The following is a 24,600-nucleotide window of genomic DNA, read 5'->3' as shown; positions in this document are numbered from 1 at the left end:
AATGACATCTTGACAACACCAAGTCTTTCTACTCATAGCCCTGCAATATTTCTCCACTTATTTAGAGTTTCTTCTATTTCTCTCATCAGAACTTTAGAGTTTTTTTCATTTAGCTCTTGTATATATTTTGTTAGATTTATACTTAAGTAATTTATTTATTGGGGTGCTAATGTAATGTTATTGTGTTTTTAATTTCAAATTCCATTTGTTCATTGCTGCTATATGGGAAAGAACTTCACTTTTGTGTATGAACCTTGCATTCTGCGATCTTACTATAATCACTTCTTACTTCCAGGAGTTTTATTGTCATTATTGTTGATTATTTGGGATTTTCTACGTAGACAGCCATGTCATTTGCAATCAAGGAAGTTTAATTTTGTCTTTCCAATCTATACACTTTCTTTTCTTTTCTTTTCTGGTCTTGTTGCATTAGCTAGAACTTCCAGTATGTTGCTAAATATGAATGTGTGTGGGGATATCTTGCCTTTTTCCCAATCTTAACAGGAAAAATAACTAGTTCCTCAATTTGTTTTTTTGGTTCCTCAACATTAAGTATGATTTTGGCTGTAGATTTTTTGTCGATGTTCTTTATCAAGTTGAGGAAGTTGCCCTTTATTGCTAGCTTGCTAGGAGTTTTTATCATTAATTAGTGTTGGATTTTGTTATATGCTTTCTCTGCGTTTAACGATATGATCATTCTGCATTTAACGATATGATCATATCCTTTTTCTTCTTTAGCTTGTTGATGTGATGGACTACATTATTTTGTTTTTGAATGCTGAAACAGTGTTGCATATCTGGACTAAACTCCAATTAGTCATCATGTATAACTATTTTCATACATTGTTGGATTTATTTTGCTAATATTTTGTTGATATTTACAGCTATGTTCACAAGAAATAGTGGTCTGTAGTTTTCCTTTTATACAATGTCTTTATCTGATTTGGTGTTAGGGTTATACTGGCTTTAGAATGAGTTAAGAAATATTCCCTCTGCTTCAATTTTCTGGACATATTGGAGAATTGGTTTAATTTCTTCCTTAAATGTTCAGTGGAATTCACCTGTGAACCCATCTTGGTGTGGTGCTTTTTGTTTTGAAAGGTTTTGGTGCTTTTTGTTTTTTAGCTAATGGCTTATTAGCTATTTGGGGAAAAGTAGATTTAATTTTTTCATATAAAATAATGATGCATTCAATATTTCAATAATAGTGTTTATTGTTACAAAAATATATACATTTGTATATATTTTCTAATACCATGTCTTCTGTCATCAGTAAGTTAATATCCAGAGAAGCAATTTATTAAGGCTTAGAATTTCTTGTTGTACTTTCTTCATTTGAACAAAGTGTTTTCTTCAAACCTGTTTTCTCCCACATCAAAGAATGCAAATCCATGGATCTTGCTTTCAGCAGAGAGAGAGAATCTTTAAATCAGAATTATTTAATAAATACAAGTGAGTTAAGAAAAAGCAAGCAATGTTTATACTCTGGAAATGCCTACATAAAATATAACTGTTACTCTTAAAATATTATAAATTATTTCAAAGGTGCATATGTATTCTAAAGAATTTACTAGCACTATATCACCAAGAGAAATTGTTTTGCATTGGTCTCAGCCTATCAACAGTGACACTATCAGCTAGAAATGCCTGGGGGCACTCACTTGGGCCCCTGCTACTATGGCAAGCCCCCATGGGCATTTCCCCAACTGGAGCCAATGCTGTGACTGGACTGGTTCTTATAATCACAAGACACACATTAGACACAAACATTAGAGAATTTTGAAAAATCAAGGTTTATTGCTTACAGGTTCTGCAGGGTACATGGCACACCCAAGAGTCACACAGTGAGGTCTTGGGGGAAGAGAGAGCAAGAGCGAGAGCGAGAGTGAGAGAGAGAGAGAGAAAGCCTGGATATGGGGCTCTGCCTTCGTTGAGGTTAAGCTTGGGAGTGGCTACAGTTTTCCAGGTTCACTCTTCATTGGTGGGTTTGAAACAGAAGAGTGAGAATTAAAGCACAGGAAGGGATAAGCAGGAGATCAAGTCTCCAGGTCACCCAGGGCTTTCTAAAAGGGAATCGTCTCGGATAGGGCAGCTTGGCTTTCCATCTAGTTGTATAGCTGGTAATATGTTTATTCAGGATGGATGTCTTTGAAGTGGGTGCCTCAGCTGCCAAAGCTTAATGTCAGACATTTACTTTACAATCAAAAGAGCCAATTGTGAAGGATGGGGCACAGGGGTAAGAGGCCAATCTTCATGGCCAACTCTTTCAAATATGGTGGATGAAATTCAATTTGCTTGGGCTTGTTAATATTTTGTTTGAACAAAAAATATCTTTTAAAGAAATAAGCAATGATTATTTTACTTTATTTATAATTTTATAGACTAGAAACAAACGTATTTTAAATTTCTTTGTTAAGATTATTGGCAAGGTAGGATAGCTTTTTAGCTATATTTCCCTTTTAAAATGTCTATTCTAAGTCTTTTACTCATTTCTCTCTTTGTCACATAATGCGATATCTTATCCATTTGAGCTATCTTTTAATATAATAAAGGTATTAATAGTTTGTGATATTTGCCACAAAAAAGCTTATTTTTTAGATTTTCAAATTTTCAGACACCCTACACTACAGAATTTAAAATATTTTATCTAGACTCATTCCTTTAAAATACTTGAAATTATTACTGAAAATCTAAAGTACTTTTGTATGGTATTTTATTCTTTCCATTCAAGTGACTAATATTTCAAATTTCACATATTCTCAAATTTCTAACCATCCAATCAATAAACATATGCATGACTTTTATTTCTAGGTTTTCCCATTGTCTTGGTCAGGTCAGACAGCTATACCAAAGTACGATAGACTGAGGGGCTTATAAACAGCAGAAGTTTATTTCTCACAGTTCTGGAGGCTGGAAGTCCAAAATCAGGATGCCAGCATGGGTGGGTTTTTGATGAAAGCCTTCTTCTGCATAGCAGAGTGCTGTCTTCTTGTATCTTCACATATCAGACAGCGGGAGACCTCTCTAGGGTCCCTTTTATAAGAGAACTAATCCTATTTGTGAAGCTTCCATACTCATAACCTAATTACCTCCCCAAAGCTCCACTTCTTACAACTATCCCATTTCGGGTTGGAATTTCAACATATGAATTTTGGGGGGAACACAAACATTCAGTCCATAATACTCTTGATTCCTTATATTTTCAAATCTAAACACAACTGGTCTTTTTAAAAACTATATTCACTCAAAAAAAATTGTTCACTCTTAACTGTTTGAGAGAAAAATCCATGAATAAAAAATGTAGGATATCTAACAATTTTCATGTTTAAATAGCTCGCTCTGCAGATGTGATATGCAAAGGTGACCTTTTAGTAGTTATATTTACATATATTTGATGTATTATATACATCAAAGTGGTTGTGTGTCATTTTACACATAACAACTACTGTGAAGTAATCCTTTTTTGCATTTTAATTAGGGAATTTTAAGCCGTAGTATTATCTATTCATTTTCTCCCAAATTTGGGATAATGCAAAGGTCACCTGATACAAAGGTTGGCAATATTAAGATTCTATTTTACTAGGATATAATAAAACAGAGAAAAGGGACAGAGAATAATTATTGATGTCCTAGGTAAAAATTTTCCTAGTTTGTATCCTGGGCAAGGATAGATGTAAAATTTCACTCAAAATCTAGAGTATGTGTAAATATCTCTTGTTGCACGATGTATGTCAGGTAAAAGAAATTGGTGTAAATTAGAGCAGAGAGGAAAATTGGTGTGAGATAATGCTAGAGAGGAAAGAAAGTGAGTGGTATTAAGGAGGTTTGTCTTTTTCCTAAGGTCATTGTAAAGCAATTCCACCATTTTAAACTTGGAGATTGATATATTTATGTAATATGAAAATGCAAGGTGACATAAATAGATTTCAGTTTTATAAACTCATTTTTTTTCATATTGAGAATAAATTTGAGTGAGGCACAAACGAATATGTGTGCATCAGTTAGGTTTTTATGGGGTCACAGTTATGATGCGAGACAAGATGGCAATTTGGTTTAGGATTGTGATGACTGAAATGGAGAAGAGAGGGACTAACAAGATAATTAAAGGATTAGGGTAGCAGAGTGTCATGATGAAGGATGGAATATGTGGAAGATGAGACACAATGGTGTAAAGAATGAATCCTAGTTTCCTGATTTAAGTCACTGAATTCAGAATATAGTACAAGAAGGCCAGGTTTGGAGAAGACTAGCAGAGATTTTAAGGTCTTGGGAAATATTTAGGAAGATTTTTCACTTAAGAAGGTGGATATAGGGATGTAGAGATCGGAGGAGAAATTTGGACTGAAGACAATAGTCTTGTGATTCCTATACATATAGGCAGTCATTGACGTCATGGACGTGAGTAGCATCATCTACAAGGAGAAGACAGAATGGAAAGGGGAGGGCTACTACTAAACCTTTAGGAACATGAACATTTATCTGACGGGTGAAATAAGCCTACAAAGGAAACTGAGAAAAAAGAAATTGAAAAGTCAGGTGAATGCAAAGTCAAAGGAAACAAGGAAAGAGAGTGGTTCAAGAAATACAGGAGTGACTAAGAGTGTTGACTAATGTTTACAGGTACAATAGGAATATAACAGAAAATCTCACACGGTTTTTCAACTTGAACACAATTGCTAACTTTGGAGAGCTTTTTTATAAGAATGATTGAAGTTAGCTCCAGATTGCCCTGGACAGATTCAAAAGGAGGAGGATAAATAAGAAGAGGAAGAAATTGGAAAGGATATGGGGAAATGTCGTCATTAAGGAAATTATTTTTTGTCATGAACCAGCTAAAGCATTACTCTCTTTATTAAAATTATAAAGTTCAGTTAAATCTCTATCCTATTAGGAAATATTGCAATGTTCTCAGGTCAGTGAAATTATTTTCATTTGATGTTATTATAACTTGATATTAAAATGTGCTATATTTTATTTATTTATTTATTTTTTGAGGAAGATTAGCCCTGAGCTAACTACTGCCAATCTTCCTCTTTTTGCTGAGGAAGACTGGCCCTGAGCTAGCATCCATGCCCATCTTCCTCTACTTTATATGTGGGACGCCTACCACAGCATGGCTTTTGCCAAGCGAGGCCATGTCCACACCCGGGATCCGAACCTGCGAACCCCTGGCCACCGAGAAGTGGAAGGTGAGAACTTTAACTGCCGCACCACCAGACCTGCCCCCAAATGTGCTATATTTTAATCCGGATATACCACTCCAATTTAGTAGACAATTTACAGAATTCTATAAACTACATCCATAAAAATGTATAGATAATTTTACAATTATATATAACATCAATAACTTGATTTCATACTATACATTGAGATATTTATCTTATATATAATATATTTTAGATGAGAACATACATGTGTATATATAATACAAGACAAAATTATTGATTAAATAAGTAATTAACAAATGCTTTTTATTTCAAATAAAAGAAAGTGCTTTCATTAGAACTCTAGAAGAAGAAGAAGTATATTATTTATACATTTAAACTCTTTAAAATGAATTAGCTGTTGAATTTAATGCTTATTAGTTTATGATATATTGTAAACTGAAATGAAAGCTACATTTGCATATGAGTTGATTATTTGGCTCCACTAAGGTATTTGTAAATGCCCAACGAATACATTCCGTATCAAACCATTAACCAGGAGAACATTTTAGCCCAGACATTTAGTCACTTATGCTTCCCTTTCCTAAATGCATGATAAATTTGTATTACCAGAGTTGTTCTTTAAAAAAATTACATTGGTGCACTTTTTTAAAAAGGGCAAAATCATAAATGGGAATAAAACTTTCTAAGAAAGAGAAGAAACTTTAAGATGTTTATAAACTTAAAAAAATACCATAATGGAGATAGATTCACTCTGATAACATTGGTAGGAATGATCTACTTCTACAGTTACAAGAAAAAAATAGTTTCTTAGAGAAAAGGCAAGGGCCAGTTAAGAAAAGAAGGCTTTATTCAAGTGTCAGCTATACTTCAGGATTGGGTGGCCATATTGGAAAAGAGAATGGCCCACAGGATTGAAATGCAAGGAATCAGTGTAGTTCATAAGCTCCACTGGCATCCAATAAATGCCACTGCTTCAGGCCTAGGGGTCTTTAGATTCGGTCAGAGTGAAAAATTGGGATTAAGACTGTGGACATTTGCTTATAACCAGTGGCAATAAGTTTACCTCAATACCTCAGTTTCCTGCCCCTTTATTTGAATCCAGTGAAACTGATCTAAAAATATGATGATATGTTACATATAAAGTAAGCATATAAAAATCCTATGTATGAGATGACTGCATTCAGGTGCCACGTTCCCTTCTATGTCCTTCCATGTGTTCTCTTCTTTTTCTAGCAATACAGCCTGTCCTTTGATCATGTGATAACAGTCTGATTCGTCAGGGCTTGGACCCCTTTGCTCACGTTGTAGTGATTGATATCAAGCGTATCACCCAGGTTTTAATTGGCAATAGTAGAGGTGGCAATACCATAATAATGTCCAATTTGCAAAATCAAAACTGGTAAATTCTGACCCATCAAGCTCCTTAAAGTAAAAAAAGAAACAAATACAAAGCAAAGAAGAACTTAGCTCCTCCCTATGAGTCCTTGTTCTGTCTAAAACACTGTGCTCTCACTCTATCTACTGTATCAACAAGTATTACTTTAAGTAGCTTTGAAATTTCCAAAACTAGCTAGTTCTATTTGGCAAACATTTTTTCACAATCTTCATATACATGACACTGTTTAAAACAGAAAGTTGAAAATGAAACAGTTCCCAAGAAAGTGGATGAGATGTATCAGACACTCAGATACCTATAACGGCAAAGACAAATTTTTAGATAACTTCAAAATGATATACTTAAGATCATTTTAGTTTAAGGAAGCCATAGATTACTTAGAACACGAACAAGTAAAATCCTTGAGAGATTGTTAATGTCTGTACGTGAAGAGTTGAGCATAAGTCAGTCCAGAAGCAGAAACGTGTGCATGGATGCTGTGACAGAGACTACTAGTTGCCTAAGAAATATCCATTCTCCTCTTCTTTCTTAAAAATGGAGCTCCAATTTTATTCCAAGCAGCCAAACGGCAAAATTAAGGGCTATATTTCACAGCCTCCGTTGTAACTAGGGTGAGTCTTATAATAACGTTATTTAATTCTGCTCTGACTCAGCTGAAAGGATATTATTTTTAGGATCTCTAATTCTTTTCTGCCAGTATGTGGACAACTATCTTATCAAGCAACCTTGAGTTTGAAGTCACGTGCTGTTGAACGCAGTGAACAATTAAAAGGAGACGGTTTTTCATGAGCACCGACCTACCACACTGACTGGGGATTCTTCTCTCTGATTTTCACACGCATGTGAGAGAGAAAAGCAGACTTCTGCTTGATTTAACTACTCATTTTATTATTTTTTTTTCTTTTATACAGCCAAGTCAAGCCTAACTGATTCAATTTCTATTTGGACATGTAGACTGGGAAATCATTTCATCAAGAAAAAATGCACAGTCCAGCAATAGCATACAGAGTGCAACGTATAGGAAAAAGAATGGACAGGAGTTTCTCATGGGTAGCTACTGGCCCTGTGTTATTAAAATCAGTACAACTCTTTAAAAAGACGTTTTATGCATTCAGGCGGAACATAGATGCTCTAGTCGCCTTTGCATACTTCTAACAATTATTTTTCTCACCTAATCTTTGAAGGCATTTTAGTGTCAGACATTTGAGAGCATAATAAGTAGTCAATTAAATTTGAATAAAATCTGCATAAGAACAAAATCACCTCAAAATAGATACAATAGAATAAGAGTGGAAAATGGAATCTATAACGTTAGATTATTTCCACCCCATCACACAAAGACATGCAGACACCCAATTGCAATAGAGAGGCAAAGATAACCAGGGCCAGTGGTGAGACTGAGAGGGCATCTTCCTCGTGTTTGGAGTGAGGGTGATGACCAGATTCAACAGCACCCACTAAGAGATAAAATGAAAGAATTGCAAGCTGTGGTCAGAGACCAAAATTCTTCAAGTTTAAGATTTTGGAAGTGATGGGAATGAATAACGCACATGCATATTAAAGTTTGAGAGACATTCGTGAACAGAAGTGGTTTAGTTGGCTCAGGGAAGTCTAGTTTCTAATACTGAGGCCACTCTGAGCCACGACGACACTTTCCAAAGGAATTCTTAACTAGATGTTGACAGACTGACTGGGCAGACTGCCATTTGAGAACAAAGACATGTTGTATTAAAGTCATAACATATGCAGAGGGATAAGTTTATTAATGTTTTCCCCACCCCTAAGATCTAAAGAAGATCTAAAGGAGAGGTAGAGGAGAGATGACCCCACAAAGAACACAGTTGTGTCAATGGAAAGTTCATTTCAGGTTCTGTAAGACATTGGCAAAGTAAATTCTTATGGCCTATGAATAAATTTACCTTTTTAATTCTGAACAGCAAAATATTTGCTTTCTATTATTCATCATCTTATTACTCTCAGTAGTATAGATGATAAAATGAAAGTCCATACTGGGACATTCCCCAAAGACACTTTTCAAAGTGATTGCCCAAACTAGCTCAAAAATACGAAATTGGTCAAGAATTGTATTTCATTCTTAACATCAAAACCTATATCTCACTCAAATGTAATTTACCGAAGCCCCTTTCCATGTATACATTCATACATTCTCTTATTATGCTAAGCTCATCATATTAGATGAATTTCAAGTGAAATCAATGCTTGCTCTTTGTTAAACGTATTGGAACAAAGAAATGACTTTCTAATTTTCAAGAATACTTAGTATATTTTATTTATGAAGATTTTAAGATGCATTTACCAATTGTAATATTTAATTCAGAAGATACAGAGTGTATTGCATAATTTTATCTATATTACATTGAAAAATAAACTTTACCTTCATTTTTCATCAAATATTCAATTTGTATTTTTCTACATATCTAGGCTGTTACTTTCTAACACTATTTATATCTTTTTAATTAAATAGACTATTTCAGGTACATTTTAAACGCTTTTTCCATTTTAAAATATGCATATATCATTAAGATACTGTGTTCAAATATGAAATTACACCTAAATGAAAACTTTCTATTTTAGTTGCTTTTATTCTTGGAGACTTAAACTTACTGACGATTTAGTGGAGATACAGGCATACCTCATTTTATTGGACTTTGCTTTTCTGTGCTCCACAGACATTGTGTATTTTAAAAAAATTTTCTTTCTTTCTTTTTTTTGCGGAAGATTAGCCCTGAGGTAGCATGTGCCACCAATCCTCCTCTTTTTGCTGAGGAAGATTGGCCCTGAGCTAACATCCGTGCCCGTCTTCCTCTATTTTATATGTGGGACACCTGCCACAGCATGGCTTGACAAGTGGTGCCTAGGTCTGCACCTGAGATCTGAACTGGAACATGCGAACTTAACTGCTGCACCACCAGGCTGGCCCCGAGACATTGCCTTTTTTATAAGACCCACCACTAGCAAAAAGATTATGACTTGCTGAAGGCTCAGATGATGGTTAGAAATTTTTAACAATAGAGTATTATTAATTAAGGTATGTACATTGTTTCTTTAGAAGTAATGCTTTTGCCCACTTAATAGCCTGTAGTATAGTGTAAACACAACTTTTATATGAACCGAAAAACTGAAAAATTCATGTGACTTGCTTTTTTCAGTGGTCAGGAACCAAACCCACAACCTCTCCAAACTATGTCTCTAATAGATGTTGAGGGAAATAAAAATATGCATTAATGTAAAGTATATTATAATATTAAATTAGTAAAACGATGTTTCTACAAAATACGATTTTTAAAAAAACTAATAAATATTTACATATAAATTTCCCTCAAGTAAATTAATGCTCAAATTCATTTACTACCACAATTAGCTCTAATGTTAATGTTAATAATTACTTCTGAATCCAAATAAACGGTAGGTGTTAAAAAATATTGGTGAAAATGTTACTTTAAATGTGATTGGGACTTTGGAGAGTTACGTAAAGAGAAATAGGCTATTTTTCCTGGTCACACATCGCAGTTTTTTCAAATACCATCATATACATTTTCTGGATGTTGTTTATGTACTTTTAAATTAACAAAAATGGAGAAGATGGAAGAGAAACAAATAGTAGGTAGAAAATGGTAGAATTCTGTAAATGTAAATTACATAAAATATTTGGCCTCTTGAGAATTGTTCTGGGTCTGATTATTATCGTCAAATCTTCTCATGATGCATTTCCACGCGAGGAAACAGTTTTTCTTCAGATTTTTGTAGAAAGGGAGGTCTCAAGATTGCAGTGTTTTCACATTGGCTCTCTAGGCTTCCTTCTCAGGAATGTGTCTGTAATAGGATCTCCTAACCTGGGAATAGATCTATTCAAGAGATCTATTTAAGGTTCCCTTAAACTACCATCGATTTATGCTAAAATTTTCAAATCCTTGTTACCTGTTTCTTCTCATTAACAGCAACAGAACTGAAGAATAGCAATTTCCCCGAGAGAGAGAGAGTGAAAGAAAAAGTAAGTAAAGGAAACAAGAATGAAAAGTAGTTTATCATACATCGAGTAGAAAATCACCCTTATAACTCTATAATTGAAGACAATATAATATTTGTGCAACAGGGAAAAAGAAGATAGAATAGACTCAAGAACATACGAAAACCCCATTTATGAGAGAGAAGATAGTGACCAACATTAGGGAAATGGTGAACACCCCTGGGGAAAAGGATGATGTGTACATCATAGATACTGCTAGTGTTGTCTGTAGATGTCCTGATTTCTAGACATCCTGTGTAGACGTGACATTGAGTGTGAGCCAATGGAGCTGGAAGCTCTCTTCTATAGTAGAAGGTCCCCACCAGCCTCTCCCCATAATGCTTTCTTTTTCCATGGGTGACTGAGAGTGGCCTCCTATTAGAGTGCTTGAATGCTAGGCAATTGGAGCTTGGTTATACCTCGTTTTGCAAAATAGCTTGGTAGAGTCGAATTGCTGGAAAAGAACTGTGTCTGTGGAGAGTTGCAGCCCCCTCTGCTGGCGATGGGAACCTCCAGTCTGGTGCTAGGATGACTGCAGACTCTCCTTCTGGGCTGAAGGCAGGGCCCTCAACCAACCAGTTCATTGCTGGGGAATCCAAGATATGTAACCGTAGACCTGTTTTCTGGATATTGTCATATTCAGAAAGAAAGGATGGGAAGGGCAAAAATTGGAAGAAGAAATTTAAATGCATGTAAGTATTAATATCTGGGATACATAAAAATTAAAGATTAATAATCCAGTAGAAATGGATAAAAAGATTTTTTTAAATGAGCTAGATCTTATTAGCAATTAGTGCAAAATTAAAACCATTGGGTCAACAAAGATTAAAAGTCTAATAACCACATGTATTGGTTAGCATGGGAAACAAACTGTGATAAACTGCTAATGTGCTTAAATCTATACAACTACCTTGGGAAATAATTTTTTGTTATCTCATAAAACTGAAGATATACATATCTTATGACTTAAAAATTTTGTACTTAGTACCAGGGAACACATATGAGGATGTTTTCAGAAGTTTTGTTTGTCTTAGCCAAGAAACTAGAAATAATACGTGTCCATCAAAAGTAAAATGGATAAATATTCACACAGTGTTCTATGTTAATGCAAAGGAATGAACTCAGCGATGTATACTGGCATGGATGAAACTCAGGAACTCGACATTGAGAAAAAGAAGGCATAGAAGATAATTTACGCTAAAATACATGAAAAACATGCAAAACTAAGAAACTTACAGTCTAGGGATAAAAATTTGTGGAAAACTATAAGAAAATTCATAGAATAACCATAAAAATTATGGAAATGGTTGTCTCTGGAGTACAGAAGGATAGGGCAATGTGGTAAGAGAAATAACACAGGGGGCCTCAGTTTTTTAAAGAATATAGTCCACAGTTTAGCAAAAAGGAACTAATGAATATGATGTTTATGAATAATACAATATGCTGATGTTTTCAATAGGATTTTGTTACATTTGATCTAATTGGGAGCAGACTTTCAGAAATATTTGTGGATGTATAAAAAACCAAATTCCATTCTGTTATTAGGCTAAAATATTATATAATTGTTTTAAATATGACAATAAAAATGTACCAAATTCTACTGTATCAGAATTTAAAAAACATAGCTACATGATATGCTTACTTTTTTAAAGAGTTGACCACCACCCTGCGCTTTAGAAAGATGAAAGACAGCTAATTTAGAAATTTTGTGTACTTTACAGGAATTGTCAAATAAATCAATTTAAGCCTCTTTTATATACACTTTTCTGGTTGAGTCATTTTTAGACAGACTACAAATGAAAAAATATTATGAAGATGCCTATGAAATCTGCCACCTGGTGGAAGTCACCTGGAACTACAAGAACAAATTATTGCTAGTTTTTTCTCTTCCCTTCTGGATATATTCCTATATCTCCCCAAAAGACAAAAGTGGAGGATGGAAGGAGAGGGCGTTTGTTTGCTTGTTTGTAAGCCTCAAACACACTTATGAATTATTTTGAACAAATTATACAATCTCCTAAGTGAATAATGTAGTGCAACTTCTTAAACAAAAAATGATAATCAATAAAGTGTTATGAAAATATTATAATGCAGTGAAGTGCACTTTATGAGAAAAATATTTGCATTATGTGATAATAGATGCTAAATATACATCTGCTCAGCTTCTATTATTATCATTAATAGACTATAATTGTCTTAAGTATAAAGCAAATGTAACGACCAATCACGTTTGGAGCACATTTTAGTTTTCGTTCAGTTCTCAAACACGGAAAAAGAAAGAAGCATTTCTTAATAGAATATTGTATATCTAATACTGTCCCATTTCTCTTGACATTTAAGTCTTAGCCTCATGTTTTGAGTCAGTTTTATTTTCACTGTTAAAAGAACTTCTAGACTGCTGATTTAGCTGTATTTCTCAAGTTTTCATAATACTGAATTTCATTTACACACTTTAGGTTATTTATATTCTGCTTCTCTTATTTAGTTCAAAAATGGGGAAAAGGTCGTGTAATGAATTTCTTAAGCTAAAAATATTTATTCTTTGTATAGTGCTATATAGGTAGCAAAAGTTCCATCTATTACATTTAGTGTTATTACTTACATGGAGGAAATAAGTGAAATAACAATGGTTGAACGCCTATAGCAATAATCCAAACCTTTTTGCAAGATTAGCTATATAAACTCATATATAAAATAAAGAGAAATTTTCTATGGGTTTTTTAAATTCAAAGTAAAATTTCCCTGCTTGTAAAATGCCTTGATTTTGGTGTCTGACATAGATATCTTGGTTCTAGACAGACTCACTAATCTAAGGTAATGTTATACTTACTTAAAGATCCATAGTCTTCCTAAATTGAGAGAACTGACATGTGTAACCTAGAGTGGAGAAAAAGAAGAAATAACATTTTATAGCAAATGCACATGGGAAAAGGAGATATGGAATTACATTCCAGAATACCTGGGAAGTCTAATCTCTTTCTCAACTCACTCCTCTTGGTCTGGACTGCTGAGCAACTGGGTGGAGGAAATGCTCCCAGGATCTTTGATTAGTTTATAAAGGAAGAAACGTTTAAAGACATCAGCAATCAGTATCCAGAGGAGTAAAAATAATAACACCTAATACATAATAATGGAAAATTACAAGTTAGGATGAAAATGACAATGATGTGGATCGATTATAAATTTAGTTAGGAGAGATAGGGATTTCGTTTTAATGTAAAAATCAGAATAAGAGATCAGGGACTTATACTTTCAAATCATCAGTTGATGGATTTGTCAAACAGTGAGGTGAAGATAGCTGCAAAAAAAATTTATACATAGACAAGAAATAAGAAACAAAACTGGAATGTTTCCTTTGAATATGAGTAGACATCTTTATGCCTGTAACTGTCAAGAAAGAGCAAACCATGGTACAAAAGACAGAGAGAAAAGTTAGAGAACTGTCTATTAGAAATAATATCTTTAAGCAAAGAAGAAATTTTTGAGCAAAAACCTAAGTATAGAAGACGAGAAAACAAAGCGACTTGAAGTTTCCCAGCCAGTATTTATGTCGTGGTGATGCCATTAACCTATTCAAACTTGTACAAAAAAAGAGGGAAATTATGGGCTATCTGAGTCTAGACAATCAGAACTGTATGCTGTTGCAGCTGTGTGCTATACTCCTGCTGACTGTCCACCAACACACCCTCGCTAGATCCATTCTTGCTGACATATTAATTTGTTGCTACAGATTTAGGAATTTCTCATTGATGCACACTTACTGAGATTACCACCTACAGTAAGCTGGTTTATTTGGTTAAATTGTCCTCTTTCTATGAGTCTCTGATTTGAAAATCAAAACCAGCATTTTTCTTCTCTTTTTATGACATCATTCTTAACATAGTTCTTAATACCCTTCCCTTTTATACTTTAATAATTTGACTAAATACAGACCTGTACTAACTTGTAAATCCGTCTTTATCTAAAAAATATATTGAACTAAATTATGTTTTATCATTATATTTCTTCAAGATTCAAATGAGTTTTGTCTTTGAAATGTATTTGTGTGTATTTGTACAATTTGTGCAAACATATTTGTTTGTTTGTTGTCTGAATGTAGAAATAGGAGAGTGCTTTTCCATGTAGAATTAACACCATCATCTCTAACATGGAAATTGATGACCTCTTGATTCACAGATCTCAAAGTTCTCCAACTTCCTAAACACAGGAGAAATTCATCCAAATCATATTCTTTCATCTTTCTTGACATGTATCTTCTATTATTATCATCTAGAATTGCTCTAAAGAAGATTCTAATTTTGCAGTATGATTGTTCCAACTCACATCTTTACACTTAATGATTTATCTCTTCCTGTTCATTATCAAATTCAGATCCTCAACAAAGTATCATCTTCATAGACCATTAACTACATGGCATAAATTCTTCACATGCCACCAGTTGATTCCTATTAGTCATTTGAACAGTGCCCGTGAAAATAACCTGGAATTTTCATGTCTTTTATTTACTACTATATCTACTGTGTCAATCTTGGAGCAGCCCCATGAGAGAAGTTGCTTAAATTGTCTCTACTCTTCATGCTTCAGACATGAATTTTGCGTTGGAGACTACCTAGTGAGGCATTGAACTCCACCATGTTCCTTTGCTCAAAATGTCTCACTGAGGAGGTTATTGAACACAGAAAGCTACCCTGCCCAAGCTTGCGTATCTTCCTAAGCAAAAGAACATTATGTACACGGTCTGTTCCATGCCTATCCCTCGTATACCTCCTTTTCCACTGATCAATCAACCTTGCCCCATGTATTTCCAATCCTCATTATTCAGCAGTTTCTTTATTATATGTCCCATTATTTGAGGGATTGCTTCATTATTATTTTATAATAAATGTTAAGTATATTGCCTGAGTAATGCACAGTTACCCCATTTTCAGCCTCTGTAGAGGTCAAACTGATAAAACACAGCCCAAGGCCCCCACCATAAATCACACTGTTAGCACAAAGCATCTGAGATGGCCCAAGCACACACCGTAAATCAAACTGTTCATATGAGCTATCTGGTTTTGCCCAAGGTCCCAGGAATACAAAATCTAAGACAGGAATAAGTAGTGCTTACAGGAATACGCCATAACGACTCATGAACTCAAGAAAAGATCTCCAGCCTTCATGGCAATTAGGGAAACACAGAGTAAATAGACTCATTCACACCAATAAAATAGAGCAAAAATTTTATTCCAGATGATAATCAAAATTGGGAAACAGGTCTGGAAAATGTACACATTGTTTCACAGAATATAAAATGGTTGGATAACTTTGGAGGATAATTTGACAGGATTTAGTAATAGGAAAGGTATGAATATACTATGACCAAGAATTTCACTTGATCCTACTTCATTCCACATAAATGCAATAGAGACTAAAGACAATAGAAAAGATTAATGAAAGTAAGAGCTGGTTCTTTGAAAAGGTAAACAAAATTAATGAACTTTAGCTAGACTCACATAGATAAAATGAGAGAGAATCCAAATAAAATCAGAAATGAAAGGAAGAGAAGGTATTACAACTGGTACCATAGAAATATAAAAAATTATAGACTACTATGAACAATTATACACCAACAAATTGGACAACCTAGAAAAAATGGATAAATTCTTAGAAACATACAACCTACCAAGACTGAATTATGAAAAAATAGAAAATCTGAACAGACAAATTTCTAGCAAGCAGATTTAATCATTAATCAAAAACCTCCCAACAAACAAAAGTCCAGGACCAGACAGATTCACTGATGATTTCTATCAGATATTCAACATAGAATTAATGTCAATCCTTTGAAAATTCTTCCACAAAATAGAAGAGGAGCCAACTCTTCCAAACTCATTTTACCCTGGTTACCTTATGCCAGATTACCCAATACCAAACTAGACAAGGACACCACAAGAGAAGAAACTTACAGAGATGCAAAAATCCTCAACAAAATATTAGCAAACTGAATTTAACAATACATTAAAAGGATCATACAACGTGATCATGTGGGATTTATTCCAGTGATGCAAGACTGGTTCAACATCCACAAATCAGTCAATGTGATACACCACATTAAGAAAATAAAGAATAAAAATCATAAGATTGTCTTAATAGATGGAGAAAAATCATGTGACAAAATTTAACATCCATTTATGACAAAAACTGCCATCAAAGCATACAGAGAGGGAACTTACTTCAACATAATGAAGACCATATATGACAAGCCTACAGCTAACATCTTACTCAACAATGAAAGGTTGAAAGCTTTTCCTCTAAGATCAGGAACACGACAAGGTAGCCTACTCTTGCCATTTTTATTCAACATAGTATTGAAAGTTCTTGCCAGAACAATTAGGCAATAACAAGAAAGAAAAGGCATTCAAATTGGAAAGGAAGACGTAAAATTGTCACTATTTGCAGATGACGTAGTATATGGAAAACCATAAAGACTCCATCAAAAAACTTAGAACTGATGTTCTGATGTTCAGTAATATTATAGGATACAAAATCAACACACAAAATTTGTTGACTTTCTGTACACTAATACTGAATTATCAGAAAGAGAAATTAAGAAAACAATCTTCTTTACAATTGCATCAAAAAGAATAAAATACCTAAGAGTAAATTTAACCAAGGAGATGAAAGACCTGTATACTGAAAACTACAAGACATTAAGGCAAGAAATGAAGAAGATACAAATAAATGGAAAGATATTCCATGCTTATGGATTGGAAAAAGTAGTATTGTTAAAATGCCCACAACTACCCAAAGCAATCTACAGATTCAGTGCAATCTTCATAAAAATTCCAATGGCATTTTTCACAGAAAAGGAGCAAGCATCCAAAAATTTGTATGGAACCACAAAAGACCCCAAATAGCCAAAGCAATCTTAAGAAAGAAGAACAAAGCTGGAAGAATCATGCTCTCCGATTTCAAACTATATTACAAAACTATGGTAATTAAAGTGGTATAGTATTGGCATAAAAATGGACGTACAGATCAATGGAACTGAATGGAAAGTCCAGAAATAAACCCACATGTATACCGTCAATTAATTTATGACAAAAGAGCTTGGAATATACAGTGGAGAAAGGATAGTCTCTTCAATAAATAGTGTTGGGAAAACTGAACAGCTAATGCAAAAGAATGAAACTGGACCACTATCTTATATCACACACTAAAATTACCTGAAAATGGATTAAAGACTTGAATGTAAGACCTGAAACCTAAGACCTGAAACTCTTAGAAGAAAACAGGCAGTAAACTCCTTGACATAGGCCTTGACAATGTATGTTCTAATCTGACACAAAAAGTGAAAGCCGAAAAAGCAAAAATGAAAAACCCAGACTACATCAAACTAAAAAGGTTCTTCACAGTGAAGGAAATCATCAACAAAATAAAAAAGCAACCTGTTGAATGGGGGTGAAAATATTTCAAATCATTTATCTGATGGGGGTTAATATGCAAGATATGTAAAGACTCATACAACTCAATAGCAAAACAACAAACAATCTGATCTAAAAATGGGCAGAAGATCTGAATAGACATTTTTCCAAAGAAGACATACAGATAGCCAACAAGTACGTGAAAAGATGCTCAGCATCATTAATCATCAGGGAAATGCAAATCAAAAACACAATGAGATATCACCTCACACCTGTTAGAATGGCTATTATCAAAAAGACAAGAAATAAGAAATGTTGGCAAGTATATGGAGAAAAGGGAAATCTTGCTCTTTGTTGGCAGGAATGTCAACTGATGCAGCCACTACACAAAACAAAATAAAATTACCATATGATGTGGCAATATCCAAAGAAAATGAAAACACTAACCCAAAAAGATATATATGCCGCCATGTTCATTGCAGCATTGTTTACAATAGTCAAGATATGGAAACAATCTAAGCGTCCATCCATGGATGAATGGATAAAGAAATTGTGGTATATAGACACAATGGAATATTATTGAGCCATAAAAAGTATGAAATCTTGCCGTTTGCAACAACATGGATGGACCTCGAAGTCATTATGCTAAGTTAAACAAGGCAGACAGAGAACAAATACCATATGACTTCTCTTATATGTGGAATCTAAAAAACAAACAAACAAAAAAACCAAGCTCATAGGTACAGAGAATAGATTGGTGGTTGCCAGAGGCAGGGGTTGGTGGGTGAGAGAAATGGATGAAATGGGTCAAAACAAAAAGAAAAAATATTCCCTACAGTACTTTGCACACACTAAAAACATAAAATAAAATAAAGGAACAAAAAGATGTTTCTAAAGGCAAAAGTTCATGATGTGCATGGAATAGACTCTCTCTGGGCAGAGTGTCATTTAGCATACATGTGCTAAACTCCTATCATATTCCAGGCACCGGGGCTAGCACAGTAAACAAATCCAACAAAAAAACCTTTGTCCTCCTAGAACTTATGCTCTAGAAAGGAAAAAAAACAGAATTCCACTTGTAGGTATCTACCCTGAAGAAACACGTTTTCTCACATATTATACATTTCTGGTGTTTTCCACTCTTTCTTAAAAGACCAAGTTATCATTTTGTAATAAAACTACCTTGGGTGAATTTTCTTAAAACTTCCTTATTTTAGCTTCATACTTGAAGAGAATTTCCCTTGTATATAGAGTTCTAGACTGAAAGAGGTTTTTTTTCCTTCTTTTTTAAAAGAATTTTGTTCCTCTGTTCTTTCCTTATTGCCTCCTTTTGAATGATGTCGATATACTGGAATATAAAATTGTTTCCTTGGTAATTATATTTTGAGTTATCTTCTTAGTGGTTGTACTAGAGTTTATAATATTCCTTTTAACTTATCAAAATCTACCTTACATTAATGCTGACTCAGTTCCAGTGATATCTAGAACCTTGACTCCTATATAGCTCAATTTCTCCCTCCCCTTTTTGTACTGTCATTGTTATACATATTGTGTCTATATTTTGCAAATCCAACAATACATTGTTATGATTGTTACCCTTTGCATTCTATGTCTTTTAAAGAAGTGGAGAGAAAATTCATATTTATGGAGTTTGTTATATTAGTTTTCTTGTTTAACTTCACTGGTATTCTTTCTGTGAATTTGGGTTACCATCTGGTGTCATTTGCTTATTCCAGTACAGCTTTTTCCCACCCACCTTCTTTATGCCGTTATTGTCAAACACATTATATTTCTATATGCTATAATAGTTCCAACACCACACTTTTATATACATGTTGTTTTATGAATTGCGTTTTTAAGTGTTTAAAATAAGAAAGGAGAATAAATACACAAGTATACTGTCTTTTTAAATTACCTACTTTATTATTTTTACCAATGCTCTTTGTTTTTTCATGTGTTTTCAAATTACTGTCTGGTGTCACAATTTCAGCCTCAAAATATCTTTTAGTATTTCTTGTGAAGCGGATATGCTAGAAAATAAATTCTATCAGTTTTTGTTTATCTATGAATGGCCTTCATTTTGAAACATACTTTTACTGGCTATAAGACTCTACACTGGGGCTGGCCCCATGACCGAGTGGTTAAGTTCACGAGCCCCGCTTCACTGGCCCAGGGTTTCACCGGTTCAGATCCTGGGCGAGGACATGGCACTGCTCATCAGGCCACGATGAGGCAGAGTCCCACATAGGACAACCAGAGGCACTCACAACTAGAATCTACAACTATATACGGGGGGCTTCAGGGAGAATAAAAAAAAAAAAGAAGATTGACAACGGTTGTTAGCTCAGGTGCCAATCTTTAAAAAAAACAACAAAAAAAGACTCTACATTGACAGTTTTTTTTTTTTTCGCTTTAAGCACTTTGAATATGTTGTCACATTGCCATCTTGACTCCATCGTCTCAGCTTTTAATCTTATTGGGGATTCCCTCACACATTGTCATTTTTCCCTGTTTTCAAGATTTTCTTTCTTGTTGGCTTTCAACATTTTGACTATGATGTGTTCAGATGTGGTGGTGTGGCTCTCTTTGTATTTTTTGATGTGGAAATTAATATTTCATCAAGTTTTGGAAGTTCTAAGCCATTTTTCTTTGATTTTTTTTTCTGGCACATGCATACATTGGTACATCTTATGGTATCCGCATAACTTTCTGACTTTGTTTTTATTTCCTTTCTTTTCTTTTTTCTTTCTCTCTCTCTTTTTTGTTTTTCCTGCTGAGGAAGAGTCTCCCTGAGCTAACATTAATTGCCAGTCTTCCTCCTTTTGTATGTGAGCCACCATGACAGCACGGTCACTGATGGACACGTGGTGTAGGTCTGTGCTTGGAACTAAACCTGGGCCACAGAAGTGGCACATGCTGAACTTAGCTGTGAGGCCACCAGGGCTGGCGCTGTTCATATTTCTTGATTCATCTTTCTGTTTTTCAGATTACACAATCTCTGTCTATCTTTAAGTTCACTGAAGGGTTCTAATATATTAGCCACTCTAACATATTTTATTTTTTTCTTTTTCTTTTTAACTATAGCTTTCCATTTGGTTCTTTTTTTTACAATTTCTACTTCTTTATTGATATTATTTCTTTGATGAGCCATTGTCATATCTTCCTTAGTTTTTTTAAGTATGGCTTTCTTTAGTTTTTTTGAACATATTTACAATATAAGCTGTGAAGTTTTTGCGAATTCCACTGTCTGTATATCTTCAACAGAAGTTTCTATTGTCTGCTTCTCTTTCTTACATGTGGGTCACGCGGTCCTTTTGCTTTGCACGTACCATAAATTTTTGTTGTTTAAAACTGGCCATTTTAGATAATATACTGTAAAAATTCTGGCTATTGATTTCTCAACTCCCTACCCCAGGGTTTGTTACTGTTTTTCTTGGTAGTGGTGGTGTTTGTTGGTGATTTTTTTCATTTGTTTAGTGATTTGGATAAACGAATTCTTTAAAGTCTATTTTCCTTACAGTTTGCAGTCTCTGATGTCTTTGCTTAGATTTTCTTCTCTAATCTTTTTAGCTTGGTTACCAAGGAGTCACTCCTGGACCAATATAAGCCACTTATTGGTCAAAAGTTGTACTTAAGCTTCCTTAACTAGTCTGATCTTTACTCTTTACCATTGGATGTGTGTATGGCTTGGAGGCTACTATCACAGTTCAATGGGTTTTTATGTTTGCCCCATTTTCAGAAAACAACTGGTAGCTTGTATTTTTCCTCTCCAGTCACTCCTGAGAGGACACAGCCTTGGGCATTCCCTGAGTCTTACAGATTGCCAAGGATGAGTATGATTTTATTTATAAGCTTTGCATTCTAGAATTTTCCCCTGGGTCAGAGTAGATTTTTGCTTAGTTATTATATGCTGAGATTGTGTTTAAGCCCCTATGCAAGTGAGGTTTCTGCCATATATTGCTATATGTGTTTGACTTGTTGAATGCTTTCAAGTTGGCCTCATGTTCTGCTCTGATTGCTCCTGAGTCCCTACTCATGGATACTGTACAGCTTGGTACATGTACACTGTCTTCCTGACTCCCGTAATTAAATGTCATCCCTTGAGGCTGCATCTTGGCTATATCTTTCTCGAGCACTCTTTATTAACTTCTGACTTGTCTGCCATTTCAGTTGAATCATGGAGCTATCAGCCTCCTTTTAATTGCTCTCCACCAAGATCTCTATTGTTTTTAAAGATGTCTTCAGACGTGGAGTTTTCCATTCTCAGTTCCAAATAAAGTCAGTTTCCTCAAGCAGACCTCTGGAGGTCTACGTTCTCACGGCTCAACTTTTCCTCTGTGTAGAGTCCTTGCACCACTGCACTAAAGCTGGTGGGGGTGGGGGAGTTCACTTTTCCTGGAAAATTCCCTCATTTTACAAGTGAGTACTGAGGGGAGGAATGGACTCTTTCCTCCTCATCTTGGCCCTGAGGGCATAGAACAGACACCCTATGAGCAAACTGAACAAGGGACCCTCGAAGTCCGGTATTCTTGGTCTGCATTGCCCCAGCAAAGCTTCCATCCTACACTTGAGGGCTGTCTGGGAGGACACCTGGTCCTCTCAGAAGTACCTGGCTGGAACAGAGCTTCTACAACACAGGGTTGGGAGTCATAACAAATTCTAGCACCCTCCCTCTACTTGGGAGAAACCACAGCCCCAGACTAGGAACTGAAGACAGAGGGCTGCTCCTGGCCACGCTTATCTAGGAGCAGAACAACCGTGTTAGAGATTTCATAACACAAAGGTATGGGTAGGAAGGAGTGAGATTCTGAGTCATCCTTCAAATTCCACAGACTCTCACTGTTCTAACCAAGATAGAATTTTTTTTTGAATGGGTGTTTAATGTAATTTCCAGAGACTATAAATTATTCAGTTAATTTAGCCTTAGCTGGTTGTTTGGAGTCTGCTTCACATGTGCACAATTCATGGGTCAGCCAGAGATCTGGGTAGAATTTACACTAAATTTGGGACTCCTCCGCCCTGTGTCTTCCTTCTTGGATTCCCTCCCCTCAAATTCTCAAGGCTGTTAAGGATGCAAACTCTGTCCTCTGGTTCTTCCAGTCAACAAAACTACACATTTTTAAAAATAAATTTGTGTTTACTGCATGACAAAGTGTGGCGCCTAACCCTATCCTCAAGCTGAACACTTTAAAATAGGAAAGGACCAATGCTTGTCCCTTCTTGAAGGTGTTGATACCCATCCAATACACACTTGTGGTAAGTATGAATTTTTAAAAGTCATGTTCGCAGATATTATCACTGTTTTCTGAAGGACTTTGTCTGATATGAGCTACTTGGCCATTACTGGAAGTGGACTCACTTTAGTCAGGTTCTAAACTTGTGTATAAATGTTTAGTTGGGATTGTGCATATAACACTTTTTAATATTGTCTTTATTTGCAACCTAATTAGAGCCATCACATTAACCACTCTCTCCTGTTTTAGCCCTTTAGAAATAAATTAAAACACAGGAAGTTAAGTCAGAATATCATCTATTTTAATTGAGCACCACAGCCAACGTTATGGAAAAAGTCTGTACTCTGACGGCATGTGAGTCTAAGACTAACCTCTTCTCTTTTGCCTGGTTTCTTCAATCTCAATCAAAACGCATTCTTTAACTCTTGTTTTCCTCAGCACCTTGCACCGTGCGTAAATAAGTTAATAATATGATTGTCTTTGCACAAACAAATTAACATTGTCTTTGACTGTACTCGTCTCCTAAGGCTGCTGATACAAAGTCTCACAAACTGAGTGGCTTAAAACAACAGAAGTGTATTCTTCCACAGCTCTGGCGGCTGGAAGTTTAAAATCAAGGTAACAACAGGGTCGTGCTCCCTCTGAGATCTGAGTAGGATCCTCTCTTGCTTCGTCCCAGCCGCTGATAATGGCTATAAATCCTTGGCTTGCAGTAATGTCACACTAATCTCTGCGTCTGTGGTCACACGGTATTCTCCCTGTGTGTCTCTGTATTCCTATGACATTTTATTCTTATTATAAGGACACCAGTCACATTGCATTAGATACCACCCTACTCCAGTATAACCCTGTCCTAACTAATTACATTTGCAATGAGTCCATTCCCAAATAAATTCACATTCAGAGGTACTGGGAGTTAAGACTTCAACATATATTTTTAGGGACACATTTGAACCCATAACATTGTTCTTGCACAAAATTCCACAAGTGTTCCTTTCTTTCCCTCTGTGAGACTCCGCCCAATTCATTCACAACTGAACAGATAAAAAGGTAAAAACAACTTCTGCTCAAAGATGGTCCTCATTTTAGTCTGTCTTACCAAAACATCAATTTAAGAACTTCTGACTTACTCTAAATATTCAATTTAAAAATACTGAAACTTAAGCAAAAAAGCTATGTGACTTGTCTGGAGTCAGAGTAATCGTTAACAGAGCTGAGATTCTAATTTTGAATTGAGCAAAGTTTAAATCGGAATCCATAGTGAAGCGATGAACTCAAGATATGATTTGTATTTGTTTGGGGATCCAAGAATCAGGGAAATGGGATGCAATATCAGGGGTAATTTTGGCAATGAATCTCCATTAAAACG

The 24,600-nt window shown here is 35.0% G+C and overlaps 1 long non-coding RNA gene across 4 annotated transcripts in view; it reads left to right on the top strand.

Moving 5' to 3' along the window:
* The window catches only part of LOC139078878 (uncharacterized), a 76,938-nt gene that overhangs the window by 33,946 nt on the left and 18,392 nt on the right, over positions 1–24,600 (top strand). For all 4 annotated transcript variants that reach the window (XR_011532046.1, XR_011532047.1, XR_011532049.1 and 1 more), the window contains exon 4: positions 10,524–10,576. This is a non-coding gene — a long non-coding RNA (uncharacterized lncRNA). The remainder of the gene's footprint in view (positions 1–10,523; positions 10,577–24,600) is intronic.

Source organism: Equus przewalskii, chromosome 2 (assembly GCF_037783145.1).
Source record: "Equus przewalskii isolate Varuska chromosome 2, EquPr2, whole genome shotgun sequence".
Classification (NCBI taxonomy): Eukaryota; Metazoa; Chordata; class Mammalia; order Perissodactyla; family Equidae; genus Equus; species Equus przewalskii.
Note: the sequence above shows the minus strand (reverse complement) of the source record. Positions and strands in the feature narration are given on the sequence as shown.